The sequence below is a fragment of the Zalophus californianus genome, chromosome 2 (genome assembly GCF_009762305.2).
Source record: "Zalophus californianus isolate mZalCal1 chromosome 2, mZalCal1.pri.v2, whole genome shotgun sequence".
Classification (NCBI taxonomy): domain Eukaryota; kingdom Metazoa; phylum Chordata; class Mammalia; order Carnivora; family Otariidae; genus Zalophus; species Zalophus californianus.
Genome location: NC_045596.1, coordinates 136,194,118 through 136,209,370, shown reverse-complemented (window position 1 = coordinate 136,209,370; position 15,253 = coordinate 136,194,118). Strand labels below are relative to the sequence as shown.

The window sequence follows — 15,253 nt, the reverse complement described above, 5'->3', positions numbered from 1 at the left end:
TATTACACTGTGTTAATTAACTGGAATTTAAATTAAAATGTGGAAAAAATAAAAAATAAAAAGTATTTAAAAAAAGAAGAAAAAGGGAAAAAACAACAACAAAAAACAATACACACCTATTACTATAGATCTCTAGCTCTATTCATAAGATAAAGCAACTTTTAATAAGTATCTATATATAAGAATGAAAAATACATTATAAAATCATCAAATTCGAAGGCCACATAATTTTGTATGCTCTCTAATTATTCTCTAAATTATTATATCAGAAGATACTCTGAATTTCAGTCTTTAAAATGAATTACATTGTTATAGCTATGGATATATACATGAAGAGAAAAATTATATCAAAATAAAAGTGCTTATCTCCGGATTTCAGGATTGGAAGTCATTTAGGCTTTCAAAACTTACCATGTAGTCCTCTTAATACAAAAAAGTGGGGAGGATCAAATTTAGTGCAGTCAATTATAGAGTAGAGGTCCACACTTCAATTTGGCAGACAGGGGAAACTCAAAATATGAATAGTTACAGCTGTTATCCTTTGGTAATTGCTTCAAATGCATTTTCTTAATTAGTAATAACTATCTTATCTCTTATGAGGAAGGATTTATCTTCTCCACTGTCTTTGTCTTATGTAAAATAGTATGTAACCAGTATTGGAAAATTTCACTTTTGTACATCCATCCCTGTAATCTTTCTCATCACTTAAAAAATTTGTCTTGCAAATTTAATTGCCTAAGAGCATATGTGAATTTAATTAAAGAGAAATAATAAATTTGCGATGTATAAGCAAGTCCTTGGGAGTTTTACCATGTCAAATATCTCAAATACATTAAATTAAAGCTCTCCGAACAAAGGGTGCAAGATATTCTGCACAAGCCTGCTCTTACAGGTTCCACTTCATGAAGAAAAGCGATAGCCTCCTTTAACAGAAATAAAGAGATATTTATAATTGGCTTAAAATATCATATCATGCCAGAAATCAATCCTTTGGGATATGAAATACAATACCATGATTTTGTCATTTTTTTATTTGATTATTTCTTCTTTTGTAAACCATATCAACCACACACAAATAAATGTACTACTAAAAACTGAACCTAAAACTAATTTAAAATAAACTATTATCAAAAATTACACAGAGGTACCCGGGTGGCTTAGTTGGTTAAGTGTCCAACTCTTGGTTTCAGTTCAGGTCATGATCTCATGGGTTGTGGGATTGAGTCCTTGTGGGGCTCCTCCCTCAGCGGGGAGTTGGCTTGAAAGTTTCTCTCCTTCTGCCCCTCCCCCAGCTCATGCCTCTCTCTCTCTTTCTCTCTCTCTCTCTATCTCAAAATAAATAAATAAATCTTTAAAAAAAATACACAGGAAATGGTTTTGTTGATAACATAACACTTTACTATAATAATCTAACAAACAGGGACTCCACTTAACCAATATAAAAACTGTAAATAATCTTGAACAATCATCATATTCTATAGAGTCCAGATAAAATATCTCAGATTTAAATGTTTTAAATACATGGTCATTTGGTGGTCATTTATTTAACTTAATTCTACAGGAATGTTGAAATAAAAAATGGACTAATTGGAATGAATATATGTTTGTAAATAGTGAGAATTTAAAAATTAAAAACAAAATAAAAATTCACCTTCTAGTCATGCTTTTGTCATTTTTGTTAGTGCACTTGAGAATGAGGACAATGGTCTTCATTAGTATAATTTCTAATTGGATCCACTATCTTATACAATAAAACGCGGGCCAAGAAGTCGAGTAAATTCTTATGGTCTAGGTTATATTCCAGATGTAACCTAAGGTACAACTGTGTGTGTGTGTGTGTGTTTGTGTGTATTTACATATAATTTTAACTGCCACCACCCCTTGTGATGCTTGATATTTCTGTGAGCATATAAGGAAACCCTAGAAATAAAGCTAGGAATGGAACTGAGGCTTTCTGCCTCAAAAATCTATTCATAAGTTTAATAAAGAAATCTTTAAGTGTTGATCTAAACAATATTTCTCATGCTGAAGACATAAATGTCTGAGTTACATGTATTTTCACTTCATACTTTATTGAAACTTCATAATTTGGTCCTAACATCAGTGAATACTGGCATGGTTCTTTCTTTCCTATCTCTGCTTTTATTTCTTTTCCTTGACTTACTGCACCTTTTAGAAAATCCAGTACAATGTTGAATGAAAGTGATGATAATGGGAATTTTTCTCTTCTTACAAGTCTCAAAAGAAAGCTTTAAGGGTTTGACCCTTAAATATGATGTTTACTCTAGGCATTTTGAATATCTTTTGGCAGATAAAGGATGTTTATTTTATTCTGAATGTTCTGAAAATGTTACCATTGGTGATTCTTTTCTATCAAATGTGTTATTTTTTCAGCAGTTTTTGGGATGGTCTTATGAATTTTTTCTCTTAATCTTTCATTGTAAGTTGATTTTTATAATATCCACCAACCTTAGTTTCCTGGATAAAGCAAATTTGACATGATTTATTGTCATGACCAAGATATCCCTTATCAGATTGAGGTAGTTATCTCCTGCTCCTAGTATTCAGAGAATTTTATCATTAATGAGAGTTGAAAATTGTCCAGCATTTTTTTTCTTCATTTATCAAGGTGATAATGTTATTCTGATAATCTATAGATTATGTTGTTCATTAAGGTTTAAACTAACTTTTCATTCCTGGAATAACTCTACTTGGTCATACTGTATTATCCTTTATGTATTATCATTTACATATGTTGCTGCTTTCAAGTACTAATATTTTAGTAAAGATTTTTATGTCTATGTTTATGAAAGGCTATAATTTTCTATTCTAGTAATGTTTTTGTCATGTTCTGATACCAAGGTTTTTCTGAGCTCGTAAAATATGCTGAGGTGTGCTTTCTTCCTATACTTATGGAAGAGTTTGTGTAAGATTGGTATATTAGTTCATTCGTTTCACTAGTGAGAACGTCTAAAATCTGAACTTTCTTTGTGGGGGAAGATTTTGATAATAAATACAATTTTTGAAAAATATAGAGCTATTCAGATTTTCTATTTCACCTCCTGTTGATTAATTTAACTTGAGCGATTTTTAAGCAAATTGTCTGTTATTCTAAATTCCTATTTTTAAATTTATTGACATAAGAGTGTTATGGAACACATGACTTTATAATAGGGGCACCTGGTTAGCTCAGTTGGTTAAGCGTCTGTGTTCAGCTCCCATCATGATCCCAGGGTGCTGGGATCAAGCCCAGAGGTGGGCTCCTGGCTCAGAGGGGAGCCTGCCTCTCACTCTTCCATTGCACCTCCCCCTCATGCTTGCTCTCTTTCGCTCTCTCTTTCTTTCTCTCTCTCTCTCAAATAAAGCAATAAAATCTTTTAAAATGACTATTATAACTTTGCCTTCAGCATCTGTAATAATGGCATCTATTTAATTTAGATATTACAGGTATTGCTATTGATCAATTTTATTAATCTTTTAAAATATTAGGTTTTGCTGGGTTATATATTTTTTAAATTTTTTATTGTTATGTTAATCACCATACACCATACCATACACCATACACCATCATTAGTTTTTTTTTTTTTAAAGATTTTATTTATTTATTTGACAGAGAGAGACAGTGAGAGCAGGAACACAAGCAGGGGGAGTGGGAGAGGGAGAAGCAGGCCTCCCGCTGAGCAGGGAACCCGATGCGGGACTCGATCCCAGGACCCTGGGATCATGACCTGAGCCGAAGGCAGACGCTTAACGACTGAGCCACCCAGGCGCCCACATCATTAGTTTTTGATGTAGTGTTCCATGATTTATTGTTTGTGCATAACACCCAGTGCTCCATGCAGAACATGCCCTCTTTAATACCCATCACCAGGCTAACCCATCCTCCCACCCCCCTCCCCTCTAGAACGCTCACTTTGTTTTTCAGAGTCCATCGTCTCTCATGGTTCCTCTCCCCTCTGATTTCCCCCCTTCATTCTTCCCTCCTGCTATCAGCTTCTTCTTTTTTTTTTCTTAACATACATTGCATTATTTGTTTCGGAGGTACAGATCTGTGATACAACAGTCTTGTGCAATTCACAGCACTCGCCATAGCACATACCCTCCCCAATGTCTTAACACCCAGACACCCCATCTCTTCCACCCCCCACCACTCCAGCAACCCTCAGTTTGTTTCCTGAGGTTAAGAATTCCTCATATCAGTGAGGTCATATGATACATGTCTTTCTCTGATTGACTTATTTCGCTCAGCATAACATCCTCCAGTTCCATCCACGTCGTTGCAAATGGCAAGATTTCATTCCTTTTGATGGTAGCATAATATTCCATTGTATATATATACCATTTCTTCTTTATCCAGTAATCTGTTGATGGACATCTTGGCTATTTCCATAGTTTGGCTCTTGTGGATATTGCTGCTAAAAACATCGGGGTGCACGTACCCCTTCGGATCCCTACATTTGTATCTTTGGGGTAAATACCCAGTAGTGTAAAAGCTGGGTTGCAGGGTAGCTCTATTTTCAAATTTTGAGGAACCTCCATACTGTTTTCCAGAGTGGCTGTACCAGCTTGCATTCCCACCAACAATGTAGGAGGGTTCCCCTTTCTCCACATCCCCGCCAACATCTGTCGTTTCCTGACTTGTTAATTTTAGCCATTCTGCCTGATGTGAGGTGGTATCTCATGGAGGTTTTGATTTGGATTTCCCTGATGCCGAGCGATGTTGAGCACTTTTTCATGTGTCTGTTGGCCGTATGGATGTCTTCTTTGGAAAAATGTCTGTTCATATCTTCTGCCCATTTCTTTATTGGATCATTTGTTCTTTGGGTGTTGAATTTGATAAGTTCTTTATAGATTTTGGATACTAGCCCTTTATCTGATATGTCATTTGCAAATATTTTCTCCCATTCTGTCAGTTGTCTTTTTGTTTTGTGGACTGTTTCTCTTGCTGTGCAAAAGCTTTTTATCTTGATGAGGTCCCAATAGTTTATTTTTGCCCTTGCTTCCCGTGCCTTTGGCGATGTTTCTAGGAAGAAGTTGCTGTGGCTGAGGTCGAAGAGGTTGCTGCCTGTGTTCTCCTTTAGGATTTGGATGGACTCCTGTCTCACGTTTAGGTCTTTCAACCGTTTGGAGTCTATTTGTGTGTGTGGTGTAAGGAAATGGTCCAGTTTCATTCTTCTGCATGTGACTGTCCGATTTTCCCAACACCATTTGTTGAAGAGACTGTCTTTTTTCCATTGGGCATTCTTTCCTGCTTTGTCAAAGATTACTTGACCATAGAGTTGAGGGTCCATTTCTGGGCTCTCGATTCTGTTCCATTGATCGATGTGTCTGTTTTTGTGCCAGTACCATACTGTCTTGATGATGACAGCTTTGTAATAGAGCTGGAAGTCCGGAATTGTGATGCCGCCAGCTTTGCTTTTCTTTTTCAACATTCCTCTGGCTATTCGGGGTCTTTTCTGGTTCCATACAAATTTTAGGATTATTTGTTCCATTTCTTTGAAAAAAAGTGACGGTATTTTGATGGGGATTGTACTGAATGTGTAGATTGCTCTAGGTCGCATTGACATCTTCACAATATGTATGCTTCCAATCCACGAGCATGGAATGTTTTTCCACTTCTATGTGTCTTCCTCAATTTCTTTCAAGAGAATTTTATAGTTTTCTGAGTACAGATCCTTTGCCTCTTTGGTAAGATTTATTCCTAAGTATCTTATGGTTTTGGGTGCAATTTTAAATGGGATCGACTCCTTAATTTCTCTTTCTTGTGTCTTGTTGGTGTATAGGAATGCCACTGATTTCTGTGCATTGATATTATATCCTGACACTTTCCTGAGTTCCTGTATGAGTTCTAGCAGTTTTGGGTGGAGTTTTTTGGGTTTTCCACATAAAGTATCATATCATCTGCAAACAGTGAGAGTTTGACTTCTTTGCCGGTTCAGATGCCTTTGATTTCTTTTTGTTGTCTGATTGCTGTGGCCAGGACTTCTAATACTATGTTGAATAGCAATGGTGATAGTGGACATCCCTGCCACATTCCTGACTTTAGGGGGAAAGCTCTCAATTTTTCCCCATTGAGAATGATATTCGCTATAGGTTTTTCATAGATGACTTTTATGATCTTGAGGTATGTACCCTCTATCACTATACTCTGAAGAGTTTTGATCAAGAAAGGATGTTGTACTTTGTCACATGCTTTTCTGCATCTATTGGGGGGATCATATGATTCTTGTTCTTTCTTTTATTAATGTAATGTATCACATTGATTGATATGTGGTTGTTGAACCAACCTTGCAGCCCAGGGATAAATCCCACTTGATCATGGTGAATAATCCTTTTAATGTACTGTTGGATCCTATTGGTTAGTATTTTGGTGAGAGTTTTTGCATCCATGTTCATCAAGGATATTGGTCTGTAATTCTCCTTTTGTATGGGGTCTTTGTCTGGTTTGGGGATCAAGGTAATGGTGGCCTCCTAAAATGAGTTTGGAAGTTCTCCTTCCATTTCTATTTTTTGGAACAGTTTCAGAAGAATAGGTATTAATTCTTTTTTAAATATTTGGTAGAATTTCCCTGGGAAGCCATCTGGCCCTGGGTTGTTGTTTTTTGGGAGATTTTTGATGACTGCTTCAATTTCCTTAGTGGTTATAAGTCTGTTCACGTTTTCTATTTCCTCCTGGTTCAGTTTGGTAGTTGATACATCTCTAGGAATGCATCCATTTCTTCCAGATTATCTAATTTGCTGGCATATAGTTGCTCAAAATATGTTCTTATAATTGTTTGTATTTTTTGGTGTTGGTTGTGATCTCTCCTCTTTCATTCATGATTTTGTTGATTTGGGTCCTTTCTCTTCTTTTTGATAAGTCTGACCAGGGGTTTATCAATCTTGTTAATTCTTTCAAAGAACCAGCTCCTAATTTCGTTGATCTGTTCTACTGTTCTTTTGGTTTCTATTTCATTGATTTCTGCTCTGATCTTTGTTATTTCTCTCTTCCTGCTGGGTTTAGGCTTTATATGCTGTCCTTTCTCCAGCTCCTTTAGGTGTAGGGTTAGATTGTGTATTTGAGACCTTTCTTGTTTCTTGAGAAAGGCTTGTATTGCTATATACTTTCCTCTTAGGACTGCCTTTGCTACATCCCGGAGATTTTGAACCATTGTGTTTTCATTTTCATTGGTTTCCATGAATTTTTTTAATTCTTCTTTAATTTCCTGGTTGACCCATTCATTCTTTAGTAGGATGCTCTTAGCCTCCATGTATTTGAGTTCTTTCTGACTTTCTTCTTGTGAGTTGTAGTTTCAAAGCACTGTGGTCTGAAAATATGCAGGGAATAATCCCAATCTTTTGGTACTGGTTGAGACCTGATTTGTGACCTAGGAAGTGATCTATTCTGGAGAATGTTCCATAGGCACTAGAGAAGAATGTGTATTCCGTTGCTTTGGAATGGAATATTCTGAATATGTCTGTAAAGTCCATTTGGTCCAGTGTTTCATTTAAAGTCTTTATTTCCTTGTTGATCTTTTGCTTAGATGATCTGTCCATTTCAGTGAGGGGGGTGTTAAAGTCTCCCACTATTATTGTATTGTTGTCAATGTGTTTCTTTGCTTTTGTTATTAATTGCCTTATATAAGTGGCTGCTCTCATGTTAGGGGCATAGATATTTACAATTGTTAGATCTTGTTGGATAGACCCTTTAAGTAGTATACAGTGTCCTTCCTCATCTCTTAGTACAGTCTATGTTTTAAAATCTAATTTGTCTGATATAAGAATTGCCACCCCAGCTTTCTTTTGGTGTCCATTAACATGGTAAATGATTTTTCCACCCGCTCACTTTCTATCTTGGGGTGTCTTTGGGTCTAAGATGAGTCTCTTGCAGACAGCATATCGATGGGTCTTGTTTATTAATCCAATCTGATAGCCTGTGTCTTTTGATTGGGGCATTTAGCCCATTTACATTCAGGGTAACTATTGAAAGATATTAATTTAGTGCCATTATATTGCTTGTAAGCTGACTGTTACTGTATATTGTCTCTGTTCCTTTCTGGTCTATGCTGCTTTTAGACTCTGTCTTTGCTTAAAGGACCCCTTTCAATATTTCTTGTAGGGCTGCTTAGGTGTTTGCAAGTTCCTTTATTTTTTGTTTGTCCTGGAAGCTTTTTATCTCTCTATTTTCAATGACAACCTAGCTGGATATAGTATTCTTGGCTGCATACTTTTCTCATTTAGTGCTCTGAATGTATCATGCCAGTCCTCTCTGGCCTGCCAGTTGTCTGTGGATAGGTCTGTTGCCATCTAATGTTTCTACCATTGTAGGTTACATAGCTCTTCTCTCAAACCGCTTTCAGGATTTTCTCTTTGTCTCTGAGACTCGTAAGTTTTAGTATTAAATGTCGGGGTGTTGACCTATTTTTATTGATTTTGAGAGGGGTTCTCTGTGCTCTTCCTGGATTTTGATGCTTGTTTCCTTCCCCAAATTAAGGCAGTTCTCTGGTATAATTTGCTCCAATATACCTTCTGCCCCCCTCTCTCTTTCTTCTTCATCTGGAATCCCAATTATTCTAATGTTGTTTCATCTTATGGTATCACTTATATCTCGAATTCTGCCCTCGTGATCCAGTAGTTGTTTATCTCTCTTTTTCTCAGCTTCTTTATTTTCCATCATTTGGGTTTCTATATCACTGATTCTCTCTTCTGCCTCTTTTATGCTAGCAGCTAGCACCCGCATATTTTATTGCACCCCATTAATAGCCTTTTTAGTTCCGGCTTGGTTAGATTTTAGTTCTTTATTTCTCCAGAAAGGTTTCTATAATAACGTCCACGCTTTTTTCAAGCCCAGCTAGTATCTTTAAACTCATGATTCTGAACTCTAGGTCTGACATCATACTAATGTCCATATTGAGTGGATCCCTGGCAGTCGGTACTACCTCTTGTTCTTTTTGTTGAGGTGATTTTTTTCCATCTTATTATTTCGTCCAGAGAGAATAGATGAATGAGAGAACAAAATGTTAACAGGGTAACAACATCCCCTGAAAATATACTCTAAACAAATTAGAAAAGACCGGAAGCCCGGGGAAAAGAAAGGGAAAGAAAGAAAAAAGAAAAAGAAGAAGATAAAAACAAACAAAAACAGAACAAAACAAAGAGAATGTGATCAAATATGTTTAGGCTGGTGTATAGATCAGTGCCACACACTAGATTTTGTGTGTATTTTGGTCTGTTAGAAGAAAGTGCCTCCCAAAATCTTAAGGAAAGAAAAACTTATATATGTACAAAAATAAGGGTTGATACAATGAAGGGATGGAATATGACTGTAAAGATGAATATTATAAAAAATTTTATAAAAGGAATTGATAAGATAAGAAGTCATTTGAAAAAAGAAAGAAGAGGATTAAAAAAAAAGAAAAAAAAAGGGAGAGAATGTGATCAGGCAGGAGACTAGAACAAAGCCAAACACTAGAGATTTAGGGTATATTTTGATCTGTTAGAAGAAACTGCATCTCAAAGTTTTAAGGAGAGAACTATATATACATATGTATATATATATACATATATATATATATATATATATATGCCAAAAATAAGGGTAACTACTATGAAAGGTTAGAATATGACTCTAAAAATGAAAAATATTTTTTTTTAAAAGGGATTGATAAGATGTTGGTTGCAAAAGGGTAAAAGAAAAATTAAAAAAAAAAAAACTTTAAAAGACTAAAGAATCATGGTAAAAAAGCCATGGATTCTATGTGCAGTATTCCCTTAGCTCTGGACTTCTGCCGTTCTCATTGATCGGTAAACTTGGTCTTGGCTGGCCTAGTCTTGCTGATCTTCTGGGGGAGGGACCTGTTGCCATGGTTCCCAAATGTCTTTGAAGGAGGCAGAATTGCCCCGCCCTTGCCGGGTCAGGTTAAGTAATCTGCTTGGGTTTGCTCTCCGGAACTTTTGTTCCCTGCAAGCTTTCGGTACAGCTTTGGAGGATGAGAATGAAAATTGCCGCCTCCCAATCTCTGCCCTGGAGGAGCCGAGAACTCGGGCCCCGCTCCTCAGTAAGCCACCAGAGAAAAGCAGTCAGTCACTCTGTCTCCCTGGTCTCCGGCCGCACTCCGTGCTCACCCAGCCTGTGACTGAGCATTTCTATCTCTGGCACCCGACCCCGTGTGGAGTCTCCAAACCCAGCAGATCCCTGTGGTGTGCTCCCGTGCCACTCCTCCCAGGGGAGGAAGGGGAGTCTCCCCAATTTTGCCACTTGTTGGGTCCCTGCTGGAGGAGCAGTGGCCCGACTGTGCCGCAGATCACAGTTTATGGAAACCCTGAGCTGAGAGCCTGTGCCTTGGCTCCGTCTCTGCAGCCAGCTTCCCTGCTCTGATACCTGGGAGCTCTGCTGCACTCAGGCACCCCCAGTCTTTCTGTGACCCCAAGAGTCCTGAGACCACACTGTCCCACGAGGTTTCCAACCCCGCTTAGCCACTGGAGCGACATCCCTCAGCGGAGCCAACTTCTTAACATTTCTGATTTTGTGCTCCCTGGCTCTAGCACTTGCCAGAAGCGGCGGACAGAGGCCCCCTCCCCCGCCGTCTATCCTCCCGAATTTTGCCTCAGATTCACTTCTCCGCACGTCCTACCTTCCAGAAAGTGGTCGCTTTTCTGTTCAGAGAGTTGCTGCTATTCTTTTCCTCGATCTCCTGTTGAGTTCGTAGGTGTTCAGAATGGTTTGATCCCTATTCTTCTGAAATCCTGAGAACAGATGAAATCCAGGTCTCCTACTCCTCTGCCATCTTGCTCAGCCCCTCCCCCGCTTTGTTATTTTTTCTCTTTTTATTCTATTGTATTGGTTTCTGCTCTTTATTTATTTTTCCCATCTAATTAATATGGGTTTAATTTGCTTATATATTCTATCTCCTTAAGGTGAGATCTTAGCTAATTCAGGTTAAATTTTTCTTACTTTCCTATACACCATTTAAATCTACATGCACATATATGGGCCACAACTCTAACATTTTGAAATCTTATACTTTAATTATTATTTAGCTTGAAATATTTTCTAACTTGTGTTTTCTATGGTCTAATATATATAATTTACTCATTATATATAATATTATATAATATTATATGATTTATATTATATAAATTTATATTTATACATTATATATAATATTTTATATACTGTATAAACTTATATATGATATATATTACTTATGTGTTTATTTTCATCCAGAGGAACCTCTCCTAGCATTTTTTATATAGCAAATAAGCTAGCAATTAATTCTCTATTTTGTTTATCTGAATATGTCTCTACTTCTTCATCTATAAACTTTATTTTTACCAGATATATATTTCTGTGCTCACAATTTTATTTGCATTCCCTTTCATAATATAAAGATGTCATTCTATTGTGTTCTGGCCTCTTTTCCTTATTTCATGTTCTATCTAAAGAGAATGAAGTGGTCAATCCCATTATTGTTTACTGTATGTAGTGTGTCACTCCCCCTGCCCCTCCTGCCTGCTTTAAACATTTCCTCTTTATCTTTTAATTTCACAATTTGACTATAATGTGCCTGGGTATCATTATTGTTTGCTTAGCACTTATCAAGTTTCAGTTTGTTTAGTTTCTTGGATTCATAAATTGATATTGTCCTCCAAATTTGGGACCAATAAATATTTTTTTTCTAATTTATATTTCCTCTCTTCTCTCTGTTTGTATTAAAATTGCATATATTTTAACATTGATATTTTTTCCACAGGTCTCCAGCACCCTGTTAAATTTTCTTTAATGCTTTTTTCCCTTTATTTTTCAGAAAGCATGATTTCTATTTAAATACATTCAAGTTACTGATATTTCCTTAGGCATTACCAATCTGATGCTAATTCTATTCAGTGATAGTTAATTATTTAATTTTATTTGTTGACTTTCAGTTCTTTATTTTTTTTATTTGGAGTTTTTATTACATATATATGTATATATATGTGTGTATATATATTATGTTTTATATATATGATTTCAGCTAGGAATTATTTTTCTTACCATTCCTTATTTTCCTTTGAATCTTTGATCCTATTTATAATATCTTATGTAAAGTCCTTATTTACTTACTGCAATATTTAGGTCATCTAAATATCAGTTTTTATTGACAGATTTTTTCTCCTGAGTTTGTTTGTCTTTTCTATTTGCCTATCTGGTTAATTTTTCATTGGATAGTGGACAATAAGAAAAATACGTTATGGACACTCTGGATTCTTTTTTCTTCCTCTGAAAAGGGCTTTTTTTTTTTTTTCCTAATAGGCAGATTACATGAGTAGTCTCAAATTCCAAACTCTCTTGCCTTAGGCAGTAGTGGAAAGTTCTGCTCAGTTTCCCCTACATAAGCATAGTTCAAAATGGGAGTTACTGAAGGGACTTAGACACAGGAAGAAACAATTGGCTTGAGAATGCAACTTAAGTATTGGAAACAGGGCATTTAAAAAAAATAGATATTGTAGCATTCCAAGTAAATATAAAAAAGTCAAACTAAGGTCGTAGTAAAGTGGAAAGTGTTATGTTGTGTTTTTTTTTTTAGTTTTGCCTGCTCAGCATTTCTTTATCTTCTTAGATAGCCATCTCTCCTTGACTCTGTGTCCATGCATTTGGATGAAGTTGACCTCATCCTTGGTTCCAGATGAGCACACATAACTCAGTCTATTCATCAAAACATGCAGTCAACATCAATCCCAGGTTTTAGATGAACTGATCAATCCATTGAGCTCTTTCCATTCTGCTTAGATTAATAAAGATATACCGCTGGGTCACATCTTCAGAAATTCTGTTATAGGAGCTATCAGGTGGATAGAGTCAGCCCGAAAATGAAAATATAATATTAAAAATCAGAACAGGGGTATAGAAACAACAAAATGCCAGATCTTGATGACATCCATTGATATCCAGGATCCATTTGTATCCAAAGCTAGAATTTCAAGGTGTTAACTTTGATATTAACAGAATATCTGAGAAAATGGAAGAAGGATAATGCAATGAAAATGCCCGAAAAACATTTTGATCAAAACAGTTAAAAAATAAAACAGAAATTGTCCCTGATTAGATCCACACATTGTCTTAACTAGGGGTTGAATATGACTACAAATAGCAGAAAATTCAAAAACCAGAAGTCTTAAATAAAAAAAAAGGATGTTTGTCTTTCATAGCAGAAGTCAAGATTGGGCAGACTGGGAGTTGGAACAATTGATCAACTATGGCATCAGGAACCAGTCTTCTTCATTCCTCATTCTGTGCCTTCCTTTGTGAGGGTTGTTGCACTCTTGATATCAAAAGTGGAGGAGGAAGTGCTAACAAACTTCCTAATATCTCACTTGGATAACTGAATCTTTTGGCTAATTTTAAACTTTTGCTTCTAGATCTGGTAAAGCCATGATAAAAAAGGGCTTGACATGAACATTGCATAAGTCAATAAATTAGGGCTTTTAAACATGCTGGAGATAAAGGAGACATTTTAATTTTTGAAATTTGTAATTTGTATTTTTTAAAGATTTTATTTACTTATTTGATAGAAAGAAAGCACCAGAGAGAGAGAGAGAGCAAGCATGAGTGGGGGTGGGGGGCAGAGGGAGAGGGAGAAGCAGGCTCCCCACTGAGGAAGGAGGCGGATATGCGGCTCCATCCCAGGACCCTGGGATCATGACCTGAGCAGAGGGCAGACACGTAACCTACTGAGCCATCCAGGCACCCCAAAGGAGGACATTTTATAAAAGGAATGAGAAAGGAAATATGAGAAAGTATAGATAAGAAAACTATTTCCTTTGTGGAAATGAAGGGGAGTTTTTGTTTGTTTGTTTTCCATTAAGAAAGGCAAAAAGGCAAAAGTATATGGAGTGGGTCTTAAAACTTATTATATGTTAAAAATCATCTCTGGGAGAGTTTAATTGTGAAGTGCTTTATCCCTTTCAAGATCTAATGAATAGCTGGGCTGGAAAAAGTAATTTATATTTTTAAAGAAGCACTCATCGAGATTCTGATATAAGTGATATGCAGATTACATTAAAAAAAAACCAGGAGTATGGGATGCCTGGGTGGCTCAGTTGGTTAAGTGGATGCCTTGGGCTCAGGTCATGATCCCAGGGTCCTGGGTTCGAGTTGGACATTGGGCTCCCTGCTCATCGGAGAGCCTGCTTCTCCCTCTGCTTGTCGCTCTCCCTGCTTGTGCTCTCTCTCTCTGACAAATAAATAAATAAAATCTTAAAAAAATAAAAACCAAACAGGAGTATATTTTAAATAAGAGAGGAGAAAAGATACAAGAGCACATACATTTTCTCTGTAAAGTGGATAAAAATTTTCTATGCCTATTATGATAGTTTCACGAGTGAGGGTTGAAGCTTGAGAAAATTTTTTTAAAAAAGCTGTGTACACTGTGTTAGGAAATTCACAAGATGAATATAGCTTTGGTTAGATAAGTAGTGAATCAAATCATTCTGGTCCCTGTTTATCCGGTCACATGCTACAGTCTAGTGTCCACAACAATAAAATCAAAATAATTTGGTCTAAGAGTATTGTCGGATTATAATAATGCAAACTTGATTTCTTAAATATCAGGTGACCTATCTTAAAGAAATAAAAAAACAAATAAGGTGGTTCTAACTTTTAAACTTAAACTTGTTTATGCACATTCCTAAGGTATACTTTGCCCTGCAAACTACATAAATTTTAAACAGTAATGCATATGTAGAGTGCTCCCTTCAGTAGCACATATACTAAAATTGGAAAGATACAGAGAAGATTAGCATGGCTTCTGCATAAGGATGACGTAATGAATATGTAGAGATCTCAACATGAACTTCACAAATACAACCTTGGGGTTTATCCCCTGAAGATTAGATTAAAAAATAGAAAGAAGCAAATTATAGAAATATTAAGAAATATCAGTCCACATTTATAATATTTATAAAATAATAAGTGAAAAAGGAAAATATTGCTTTGAAGAAGTAGCATTTTTGCTTTTTGTTTTTTTTACTTTAAAGATTTTATTTATTTATTTATTTAGAGAGAGACTAGGGGGAAGGGCAGAGGGAGAAGGAGAAAATCTCAAGCAGACTCCATGCCGAGCACAGAGTCTGATATGGAGCTCAATCTCATGATCCTGAGATCAAGACCTGAGCCGAAATCAAGAGTCAGTTGCCTAATCGACTGAGCCACTCATGTGCCCCAGTAACATTTTATTCTTAATTATGATATGAGTGCTGAGCTAAGGCAATATAGGACCTGTGAGATCCTTCTCTG

The 15,253-nt window shown here is 36.3% G+C and overlaps 1 protein-coding gene and 1 non-coding gene across 3 annotated transcripts in view; both read left to right on the top strand.

The window, feature by feature from the left end:
* The window catches only part of FSTL5 (follistatin like 5), a 741,602-nt gene that overhangs the window by 498,007 nt on the left and 228,342 nt on the right, over positions 1-15,253 (top strand). The window lies entirely within an intron of this gene.
* Positions 14,704-14,813, top strand: LOC113926061. The gene has a single exon (XR_003521146.1). It is a non-coding gene; the product is annotated as a U6 spliceosomal RNA (small nuclear RNA).